Consider the following 12,119-nt stretch of genomic DNA (forward strand, 5'->3'; position numbering starts at 1 on the left):
CCATTGTTTCCTCTGGGTTTGTACAGTTTTTCTCTTTGTAGGTATTGCCCAAGTTCTAAAATCAAGGCTGTGGTGCTATCTTTGCTTACCACAACTGAAATCTGTCTTCTTAAACATTTTATATTTCAGATGTTTGTTATTTTGGTGGGTCTCTTTTTACTCTGCCATATTCCCAGTACTTATTCTGTGTTGGCTCCATGAAGACATTTTCTCCATTTTTGTGTAATGATAAAGTCTCTATTTTCAGTTTAAATCATTCCATCAGATTTTAAAAAATGATTTTTATTTATTTGAGAGAGAGAGAGCACGTGTGTGCAAGTGGGGGCAAGGGCAGAGGGAGAGAGAGAGGGAGAAGCAGACTCCCCGCTGAGTAGGGAGCCCACCACGGGACCTGATCCCAGGACTCTGATATCATGACCTGAGCCAAAGGCAGACACTTAACCAACTGAGACACCCAGGCACCCCATTCCATAAGATTTTTATGAGACTTCGCTTTGATGATGGTGAGGTATTCAAATTTGATGTATTCCTCTCTGACCTCTATCCCAAGCACAACCATACATACATTATAATTTCACAAATAATCTGCTTATCAGCACTTAATGACCAACTTCTATTTAATTCACAGTCTTGTCATTAAGGATGGAACTCTTAAGAGTATGGGTTGTAGGAAAAAGAGCAGAGTAATGCTGAGATAGAAGGAGTATGAAATGAGAAACAAGTTATAAGGAAGGAAAATACTCTCAGGTTGAACTTCACATCCTAATTACAAAGGCAGTGAAAAGAAATAAGATGCAATGAGAAGTTCTCATTCTCAACATAAAACAAACCCTAAGTGTAATACAATACCTGTTTACTTTTAGAAATAAACTGATTTTTTCTTCCCCAAGAAAACAATATGTTTTTCCTCACAACAAAATAATTCAAAATGCAATAGGAAAGCAATGCCTATGTCACTCAAAACCACACTCTAATTACCTGGGGATATTTAATTTTCAACATCTCTCAAGTATGATGAAAGGGCCAGTGAGCCTCTTTCTTTAGAGTCAGATCTTATTCTACATTAATGGCTCATCATCTCCTGGGTTCCTGTATAGGTGGGCATAATAGACATCTGCAAAACACAAAACAAATATAATTCTTCAGTATTTGATAAGTGTTTCCAGTTGCCAGAGTAAATATATTATTGTTGGGGTAATGGTAATCTACTTATTTACTAGAGTTAATACAAAGATGGATCTTGAAAAGAAAAATCTTCTGTATGAACTTTTTTGAAAAAAATTTTGATTTTGTAATGGATATGTTATTTGAGAAATGGTTATATCTTTTCCTTCAAGAAAACCAGCCTACTTATAAAGAAGGAATTAAAATGATTATTATTTGCAGGTGATAGTAAAATAAAAAAAGAACACTAATAAATATCTCTATTAAGAAAATATGAGAGATACAAAAGAAGGTGTAAATAATTGAAAATATAGATATGCTTCTTGGTTGTGGAAACTCAGTATAGTAAGATGTCAATTTTCTTTAAATCTATAAATTTAATGCAGACAAAATAAAAAATATTGACAGAATTTGGCTTTTTCTGGAGGGCAGAGGGTGGTTAAAGAAGCTAATTCTAGCTTAGTAGGAAAAATGAAGATGAGGGAACAGCCAGACATATTCCAAAAAAGAAAAACTTGTGTTTCTACCACATGAAGTGACAGATTAACAGGACAGAACAGAGATATGGTAGTTAGTCAGAGCTGCTGTTTGCCAAATATCTTCAGCTTTCCATCTTTTGGGCACATGTATGACCTACTGATGGTGTGACACTCTCCAGGGCCCTCTTTCCTTTAGCCAGGACAACTAGCAATGTTCAAGATGACAGCAACCCTGTTAGCCTAAGTTTTTGAGTGAAAGTCATGGCAGAGAGCCTCCAGCAACCCTTGATGGCCACGTACCAAGAGGAAAAGTTCTTGTTCTAAACCACTAAGATTTTGGGGCGCCTGGGTGGCTCAGCCGTTTAGCGTCTGCCTTCGGCTCAGGTCATGATCCCAGGGTCCTGGGATCGAGCCCCACATCGGGCTCCTTGCTCAGCAGGGAAGCCTGCTTCTCCCTCTCCTACTCCCCCTGCTTCTGTTCCCTCTCTTGCTGTCTCTCTGTCAAAAAAATAAACAAAAATATAAAAAAACAACCCAAAAAAACCCCCACTAAGATTTTGAGGTTATTTGTTATTATGGTATAACCTAGCCTACCCTGGTAGATACAAGAAAGCTGAGGAGCAGTCCAAATTCATATAGGAATCTAATATATCATAAAGTTGATATTATCCAGTAGTTGATATTACCCATTAGCAAGCACTCTCACACATTAGTGAAATTGTGAATTAGTAAAACTGTCAGCCTCCATGAAAACAACTTAGTAAAAGTATACATGGACTTACCCATTGACCCAGCAATTCCACATTTAGTAATTTAACTTTCTTTTTTTATAAAGATTTTATTTATTTGAGAAAGAGAGAGAGCACACATGCCCACACACACGAGCAGGGGGAGGGGCAGAGGGAGAGGGACAAGCAGACTCTCCGCTTAGTGGGGAGCCCAACACAGGGCTCCCTCCCAGGACCCCAAGATCATGACCTGAGCCGGTCAGACACTTAATGACTGAGCCACCCAGGCACCCTAGTAATTTAACTTTCAAATGTGCTTACATATATTCAAACACATATATATGTACCAGGCTCTTCTTTGTAGCCCTGCTTGTAATAGCAAAAGGCAGGAAGCAACCTAAATATGTAATTGGTTATAGTTTATCACCATAGGCTAATTTTGCAGTTGTTAAAAAAAAAATGGTGTAAATAAGATATCTTGGAATAAACCTAACTGAAGAGGTGAAAGACCTGTACTCTGAAAACTATAAAACACTGATCAAAATAATTGAAGATGACATAAAGAAGTGAAAAGACATTCCATGCTCATGGATTGGGAGAAAAAATATTGTTAAAATGTCTATACTACATTGACCCAGCAATTCCACATTTATACCACATTTCCAAATTTATCCACATTTCCAAAGCAATCTACACATTTATTGCAATCCCTATCAATATACCAACAGCATTTTTCATAGAACTAGAACAAACAATCCTAAAATTTGTATGGAACCATGAAAGACCCTGAATAGCCAAAGCAACCTTGAAAAAGAAAAGCAAAGCTAGAGACATCACAATTCCAGACTTCAAGTTATAGTACAAAACTATAGTAATAAAAATAGTATATTACAAAGCTAGAGTAATCAAAACTGGCACAAAAATAGACATATAGATCAATGTAACAGAACGAAACCCAGAAATAAAGCCACAATTATATGGTCAATTAATCTTTGGTGGGGAAGAGTCCAAGATGGCAGAGGAGTAGGAGACCTTAGTTTTGTCTAGACCCAGGAATTTAGCTAGATAGCTACCAAATCATTCTGAACACCTGCGAACTCAACTGAAGATCTAAGAAAAGAATAGCTGCAACTCTACAAATAGAAAAGCGACCACTTTCTGCAAGGTAGGAGGTACGGAGAAGTGAATCCGAGGTGATATATGGGAAGATAGACGCCATGGGGACGGAGCCTCCTAAAGCCGGCTACCAGAAAGTAATACAGCAGCAGAGGGCAAAATCAGAACTTTTAGAAGTCTGCTCTGGTGAGGGACGTTAGGACTGAAAGGCGCTGAGGTGGCTAAGCGGAAGCCAGCTGCAATCAGAGAGCCCAGGAGTGGGCTCTCATCTCAGGGATGCCATAAATCCTGAACCTGGCGTAGTCGGGTGACCAGTCCCCGAGCAGGGGCCCAGCAAGCGGCAGAACCAGCAAGACCCCCCTTTCCTCCCCGGGGAGGAGCAGCACAGGAGCGAGCCGCAGGAGTCTGCAGGGTTTGGGGACTCAAATGGGGTCATGGGCCTGAGATAGAAACGCTTAGTCACAGGCTGGGTGAGCACAGAGTGCAGGTGGAAACCAGGGAGATAGGAGTGATTGACTGTTTTTCTCTGAGGGTGCACCGAGGAGTGGGGTCCCAAGTTTTGGCTCTGGGGCCAAACATTGGGATGCCATTTTCATTCTCATCCTCTAAAACTGTGCAGAAAGCCTTCAGGGAACAAAAGCCAGATAGAGCAAACCAGAGCAGATTACTTAGCCTGGCTCCCTGGCAAGGGTGGTACAATTCTACCTGGGGCAAAGACACCTGAGAATCAATGCAACAGGCCCCTCCCCCAGAAGATCAGGCTGGGTGATGGACATTGGGGAGGGTATGTGTTGTGGTGAGCGCTGTGTATTGTGTAAGACTGATGAATCACAGACCTATACCCCTGAAACAAATAATATATGTTAATAATAAAAAAACCCACAAAGAACAAATTTAATCTAAAGGAAAAAAAAAAGATCAGCAAGAACATCCAGCCAAGACCAAGTTTACTGATCAATAAGAACTGCAAAATTCCAGCACTAGGGGAATACAGCACATAGAATTCATGGCTTTTTTCCCATGATTCTTTAGTCTTTCACTTTTAATTTTTAAAATTTTTTCTCTTTCCTTTTCCTTTTTTTTTTTTTTTTTTTTAAAGATTTTATTTATTTTTGACAGAGAGAGAGAGAGCACAAGCAGGGGAAGCAGCAGGCAGAGGGAGAGGGAGAAGCAGGTTCCCTGCTCAGCAGGGAGCCCAATGTGGGGCTCGATCCCAGGACCCTGGGATCATGACCTGAGCCAAAGGCAGACACTTAACCGTCTGAGCCACCCAGGCGCCCCTCTCTTTCCTTTTTCAACCAATTTCTTATTCTGTCAACTCTTCTTTTAAATCTTTTCTAATTTTCATTTTTACAGTTACATTCTATCCCTTCATTGTATTTCATTTTGTATATATGTAAGTTTTTCTTTCTTTACAATTTTGGGATGCAATTTCTTCTAACAGACCAAAATACACCCAAAATCTAGTGTATGGCTCTGTTCTAGTCACCTGTTTAATCATATTCTCTTTTTCTTCTTCCCTTTTTTGTTTTGTTAAAGTCTTTTTTAATTTTCATCTTTACAGTTACATTCTATCCTTTCAATGCATTTAGTTTTATTTTTGTATACACATAACTTTTTCCTTCTTTACAATTTTGAGATGTAATTTCTTCTAACAAACCGGCCAAAATGTACTTAGGATATAGTGTATTGCTCTGTTCTGTTCACCTGTTTATATCCCTTCCTTTTTTGTTGTTGTTTTCTTTGCCCTTTTGTTTTTTCTTTTTTCTTTTTTTTTTAAGATTTTATTTATTTATTTGACAGAGAGAGACACAGCGAGAGAGGGAACACAAGCAGGGGGAGTGGGAGAGGGAGAAGCAGGCTTCCCGCTAAGCAGGGAGCCCAATGTGGGGCTCGATCCCGGGACCCTGGGATCATGACCTGAGCCGAAGGCAGATGCTTAACGACTGAGCCACCCAGGCGCCCTGTTTTTTCTTGTCTTTTAATTCTCATTTTTACAGTTACATTCTATCCTTTCATTGTATTTAATTTTATTTTTGTACATATGTAAGTTTTTCTTTCTTTACAATTTTGGGATCTAGTTTTCAAACAAACAGACCAACACACACACACATGATCCAGTGTATGGCTCTATTTGTTCACCTAATTATATTCTCTTTTCCTTTTTTTTTTAATTTAAATTTTATTTTATTTTTTTTGGTTTCAGGTTTCTTCTAACTTGTTTAGTGTATATTTCTCTGGGGTCATTGTTGCCATTTTAGTATTTTGTTCTCTTGTTCATCTATTCTTCTCTGGACAGAATGACAAGATGGAAAAACTCACCTCAAAAAAGAGAACAAGAGACAGTACTGACTGCCAGGGACCTAATCAGTATGGACATAAGTAAGATGTCAGAACTAGAGTTCAGAATAAAGATTATAAAGATACTAGCTGGGCTTGAAAAAAGCACAGAAGACACTAAAGAATCCCTTTCTGGAGAAATAAAGGAACTAAAATCTAACCAAGTTGAAACCAAAAAGGCTATTAATGAGATGCAATAAAAAATGGAGGGCCTAACTGCTAGGATAAATGAGGCAGAAGAATTAGTGATATAGAAGACAAAATGATGGGGAATAAAGAAGCTGAGGAAAAGAGAGAGAAACAACTACTGGACCATGAGGGGAGAATTCAAGAGATAAGTGATACCGTAAAGCGAAACAATATTAGAACTGGGATCCCAGAAGAAGAGGAAAGAGAAGGGCAGAAGGTATACTGGAGCAAATTATAGCAGAGAACTTCTCTAACTGGGGAAGGAAACAGGCATCCAAGTCCAGGAGGCACAGGGAATTCCCCTCAAAATCAATAAAAAATAGGCCAACACCCCAAAATATAATAGTGAAACCTCCAAATCTCAGAGACAAAGAGAAAATCCTGAAAGTAACTCGGGACAAGAGGTCCGTAACCTACAAGGGTAGAAACATTAGACTGGCAGCAGACCTACCCACAGAGACCTGGCAGGCCAGAGAGGATTGGCATGATATATTCAACATGCTAAATGGGAAAAATAAGCAGCCAAGAATACTTTATCCAGCAAGGCTGTCATTCAAAATAGGAGTGAAAAAAGCTTCCATGACAAACAGAAACTAAAAGAATTTGTGATCACCAAACCAGCCCTACAAGAAATATTAAAAGGGATCATTTAAGCAAAGAGAGAGCCCCAAAGTAACACAGACCAGAAAGGAACACAGACAATATACAGAAACAGTGACTTTACAGGTAATACAATGACACTAAATTCATATCTTTCAATAATTACCCTAAATGTAAATGGGCTAAATGCCCTATCAAAAGACACAGGGTATCAGAGTGGATAAAAAAGCAAGACCCATTGATATGCTGTCTGCAAGAGACTCATTTTAGATCCAAAGACACCTCCAGATTTAAAGTGAAGGGATGGAAAACCATTTATCATGCTAATGGACATCAAATGAAAGCTGGGGTGGCAATCTTTATTTCAGACAAATTAGATTTTAAACCAAAGACTGTAATAAGAGATGAAGAAGGACACTATCATAATTAGAGGGTCTATCCAACAAGAAGATCTAACAATTGTAAATATTTATGCCCCTAACATGGGAACAGCCAATTATATAAGCTGATTCATAACAAAATTAAAGAAACCCATTGATAGGAGCGCCTGGGTGGCTCAGTTGTTAAGTGTCTGCCTTTGGCTCAGCTCATGATCCCAGGGTCCTGGGATCGAGCCCCACATCGGGCTCTCTGCTCGGCGGGAAGCCTGCTTCTCTCTCTCCCACTTACCCTGCTTGTGTTCTCTCTCTGGCTGTCTCTGTCAAATAAATAAAATCTTAAAAAAAAAAAAGAAAGAAACCCATTGATAGTAGTACAATAATATTAGGGGACTTTAACACCCCACTCACTGCAATGGACAGATCATCTAAGCAGAAGATCAAGAAGTAAACAAGGGCTTTGAATGACACACTGGACCAGATGGACTTCACAGAAATAATCAGAACATTCCATCCTAAAGCAACAGAACACACATTCTTCTCAAGTGCACACGGAACATTCTCCAGAATAGATCATATACTGGGTCACAAATCAGGTCTTAACCAGTACCAAAAGACTGGGATCTTTCCCTGCATATTTTCGGACCACAATGCTTTGAAACTGGAACTCAATCACAAGAGGAAAGAACTCAAATACATGGAGGCTAAAGAGCATCCTATCAAAGAATGAATGCATCAACCAGGAAATTAAAGAAGAATTTAAATAATTCATGGAAACAAATGAAAATGAAAACACAATTGTTCAAAACCTTTGGGATGCAGCAAAGGTCGTCCTAAGAGGGAATGATAAAGCAATAGAAGCCCTTCTCAAGAAACAAAAAAGGTCTCAAATACACAACCTAACCTTAACTCCTAAAGGAGCTGGAGAAAGAATAGCAAATAAGCCTAAACCCAGCAGAAGATGAGAAATAATAAAGATTAGAGCAGAAATCAATGAAATAGAAACCAAAAGAAGAGAACAGATCAACAAAATTAGACGTGATTCTTTGAAAGAATTAATAAGATTGATAAATCCCTGGCCAGACTTATCAAAAAGAGAAAGGACACAAATAAATAAAATCATGAATGAAAGAGGAGAGATCACAACAAACACTGAAGAAATACAAAGAATTATAAGAACATATTATAAGCAACTATATGCCAACAAATTAGGCAATCTAGAAGAAATGGATGCACTCCTAGAGATGCATAAACTACTAAAACTGAAACAGGAAGAAATAGAAAACCTGAACAGACCCATAACAGGCAAGGAAATTGAAGCAGTAATCAAAAATCTCCCAACAAACAAGAGCCCAGGGCTGGATGGCTTCCCAGGGAAATTCTACCAAACATTTAAAGAAGAATTAATATCTATTCTTCTGAAGTGGTTTCAAAAGGTAGAAATGGAAGGAAAACTTCCAAGTTCTTTCTATGAGGCCAGCATTACCTTGATCCCAAAACCAGGCAAAGACCCCACCAAAAAGGAGAATTACAGGCCAATATCCCTGATGAACATGGATGCAAAAATTCTCACCAAAATACTAGCCAGTAGGATCCAACAGGACGTTAAAAGGATTATTCACCATGACCAAGTGGGATTTATTCCTGGGCTGCAAGGGTGGTTCAACATCTGCAAATCAATCAATGTGATACACTACATAAATAAAAGAAAGGACGAGAACCATATGATCCTCTCAATAGATGCAGAAAAAGCATGTGGCAAAGCACAGCATCCCTTCTTGATCAAAACTCTTCACAGTGTAGGGATACAGGGAACATACCTCAATATCATGAGGCCATATAAGAAAAGCCCACAGTGAATATCATTCTCAATGAGGAAAAATTGAGAGCATTTCCCCTAAGGTCAGGAACACGGCAGGGATATCCACTATCACCACTGCTGTTCAACATAGTACTAGAAGTCCTAGCCTCAGCAATCAGACAACAAAAAGAAATAAAAGGCATCTGAATCAGCAAAGAAATCAAACTCTCACTCTTTGCAGATGACATGATACTCTATGTGGAAAACCCAAAAGACTCCACCCCAAAACAGCTAGAACTCATACAGGAATTCAGCAAAGTGGCGGGATATAAAAATCAATGCAAAGAAATCAGTTGTATTTCTATACATTAACAATGAGACAGAAGAAAGAGAAATTAAGGAGTCGATCCCATTTACAATTGCCCCCCAAACCGTAAGATACCTAAGAATAAACCTAACTAAAGAGGCAAAGGATCTGTACTCAGAAAACTATCGAACACTCATGAAAGAAATTGAGGAAGACACAAAGAATAGAAAAACGTCCCATGCTCACGGATTAGAAGAACAAATAGTGTTAAAAGGTCTATGCTACCTAGAGGAATCTACACATTCAGTGCAATCTCTATCAAAATACCATCAACTTTTTTTCACAGAGCAGGAACAAATAATCCTAAAATTTGTTGGAACAAGAAGACACCCCGAACAGCCAAAGGAAAGTTGAAAAAGAAAACCAAAGCTGGTGGCATCACAATTCTGGATGTCAAGTTCTATTACAAAGCTGTAATCATCAAGACAGTATAGTACTAGCACAAAAGACACAAAGATCAATGGAACAGAATAGAGAGCCCAGAAATGGACCCTCAACTCTATGGTCAACTAATCTTCGACAAAGCAGGAAAGAATGTCCAATGGAAAAAAAGACAGTCTCTTCAACAAATGGTGTTGGGAAAATTGGACAGCCACATGCAGAAGAATGAAACTGGACCATTTCCTAACACCACACACAAAAATAGACTCAAAATGGATGAAAGACCTAATGTGAGATAGGAACCCATCAAAATCCTAGAGGAGAACACAGGCAGCAGCCTCTTCGACCTCAACTGCAGCAACTTCTTGCTTGACATGTCTCCAAAGGCAAGGGAAACAAAGGCAAAAATGAACTATTAGGGCTTCATCAAGATAAAAAGCTTTTGCACAGCAAAGGAAACAGTCAACAAATCCAAAAGACAACCGACAGAATGGGAGAAGATATTTGCAAATGACATCAGATAAAGGGCTAGTATCCAAAATCTATAAAGAACTTATCAAACTCAATACCCAAAGAACAAATAATCCAATCAAGAAATGGGCAGAAGACATGAACAGACATTTCTGCAAGGAAGACATCCAAATGGCCAACAGACACATGAAAAAGGGCTCAACATCACTCGGCATCAGGGAAATACAAATCAAAACCACAATGAGATACCACCTCACACCAGTCAGAATGGCTAAAATTCACAAGTCAGGAAACGACAGATGTTGGTGAGGATGTGGAGAAAGGGGAACCCTCTTACACTGTTGGCAGGAATGTAAGCTGGTGTAGCCACTCTAGAAAACAGTATGGAGGTTCCTCAAAAAGTTGAAAATAGAGCTACCCTACGACCCAGCAATTGCACTACTGGGTATTTACCCCAAAGATACAAATGTAGTGATCCGAAGGGCACGTGCACCCCAATATTTATAGCAGCAATGTACACAACAGCCAAAGTAGGGAAAGAGCCCAGATGTCCATCGACAGATGAATGGATAAAGAAGAGGTGGTATATATATAATAAATATAAATATTTATTACATATATAATAAAATGGAATATTATGCAGCCATCAAAAAATTGAAATCTTGCCATTTACAACAACATGGATGGAACCAGAGGATATTATGCTAAGTGAAATAAGTCAATCAGAGAAAGACAATTATCATATGATCTCACTGATATGTGGAATTTAAGAAACAAAACAGAGGATCATAGAGGAAGAGAGGAAAAAAATAAAACAAGATGAAACCAGAGAGGGAGACAAACCATAAGAGACTCTTAATCATACGCAGCAAACTGAGGGTTGCTAGAGGGGAGGGAAAATGGGGATGGGGTAACTGGGTGACACACATTAAGGAAGGCACATGATGTAATGAGCACTAGGTATTATATAAGACTAATGAATCACTGACCTCTACCTCTGAAACCAATACATTATATATTACTGAATTTAAATTAAGAAAATTTAAAAATAAAGAAATTAATTTGTCATTATTTACAGGCACCGTTATTGTGTATGTAGAAAATCCAAAAGATTCTACAAAAAACTATTAAAACCAATAAGTGAATTTAAAAAAATTAATCTTTGGCAAAGCAGGAAAGAATATCCAGTGGGAAAAAGTCTCTTCAACAAATGGTGTTGGGAAAACTAGACAGCAACTATTAAAAAAAAAAAAAAAAAAAAAAAAGAACTGGACCAATTTCTTATACTATACACAAAAATAAATTCAAAATGGATTAAAGACCTAAAATGTGAGACCTGAAACCATAAAAATCCTAGAAGTGAACATAAGCAGTAACTTCTCTGACATCAGCCATAGCAACTTTTTTCTAGATATGTCTCCTGAGGCAAGGAAAACAAAAGCAAAAATAAACTACTGGGACTACATCAAAATAAAAAGCTTCTCCACAGTGAAGGAAACCATCAACAAAGCTAAAAGGCAACCTATGGAACGGGAGAAGGTATTTGCAAATGACATATCCAATAAAGGGTTAGTATCCAAAAATATAAAGAACTTATAAACTCAACACCCAAAAAACAAATAATCCAATTAAAAAATAGCAGAAGACATGAACAGATATTTCTCTGAAGAAGACATACAGATGGCCAATAGACATATGAGAAGATGCTCACCATCACTTATTATTAGGGAAATACAAATCAAAACTACAATGAGATATACCTCACACCTGTCAGAATGGCTAACAACAACAACACAGGAAACAACAGGTTGGGGAGGATGTGGAGAAAAAGGAACCCTATTACACTGCTGGTGGGAATGCAAACTGGGGCAGCCACTCTGGAAAGCCATATGGAGGTTCCTCAAAAAGTTAAAAATAGAACTACCCTACAATCCAGCAATCACACTACTGGGTATTTACCCAAAGAATACAAAAACACTAATTCAAAGGGAGACATGCACCCCTATGTATATTGCAGCATTATTTACAATAGCCAAAGTATGGAAGCAGTCCAAGTGTCCATTGATTGATGAATGGATAAGAAGATATATAAATATACAATGGAAT

At 38.3% G+C, this 12,119-nt stretch overlaps 1 protein-coding gene across 5 annotated transcripts in view; it reads right to left on the reverse strand.

The window, feature by feature from the left end:
• Nucleotides 1-12,119, reverse strand: part of RNF24 (ring finger protein 24) — a 93,374-nt gene that overhangs the window by 58,649 nt on the left and 22,606 nt on the right. For 2 of the 5 annotated variants that reach the window (XM_032420064.1, XM_032420065.1), the window contains exon 2: nt 979-1,114. The exons of 1 other annotated variant lie outside the window; for it this stretch is intronic. The gene's annotated coding sequence lies outside the window, so the exon portion shown is untranslated. Of the gene's footprint in view, nt 1-978; nt 2,003-12,119 lie in introns of those variants that run through there. 2 more of the 5 variants (XM_032420067.1, XM_032420063.1) reach the window with 1 other exon arrangement.

This window comes from Phoca vitulina, unplaced genomic scaffold (genome assembly GCF_004348235.1).
Source record: "Phoca vitulina isolate PV1807 unplaced genomic scaffold, GSC_HSeal_1.0 scaffold22, whole genome shotgun sequence".
Classification (NCBI taxonomy): Eukaryota; Metazoa; Chordata; class Mammalia; order Carnivora; family Phocidae; genus Phoca; species Phoca vitulina.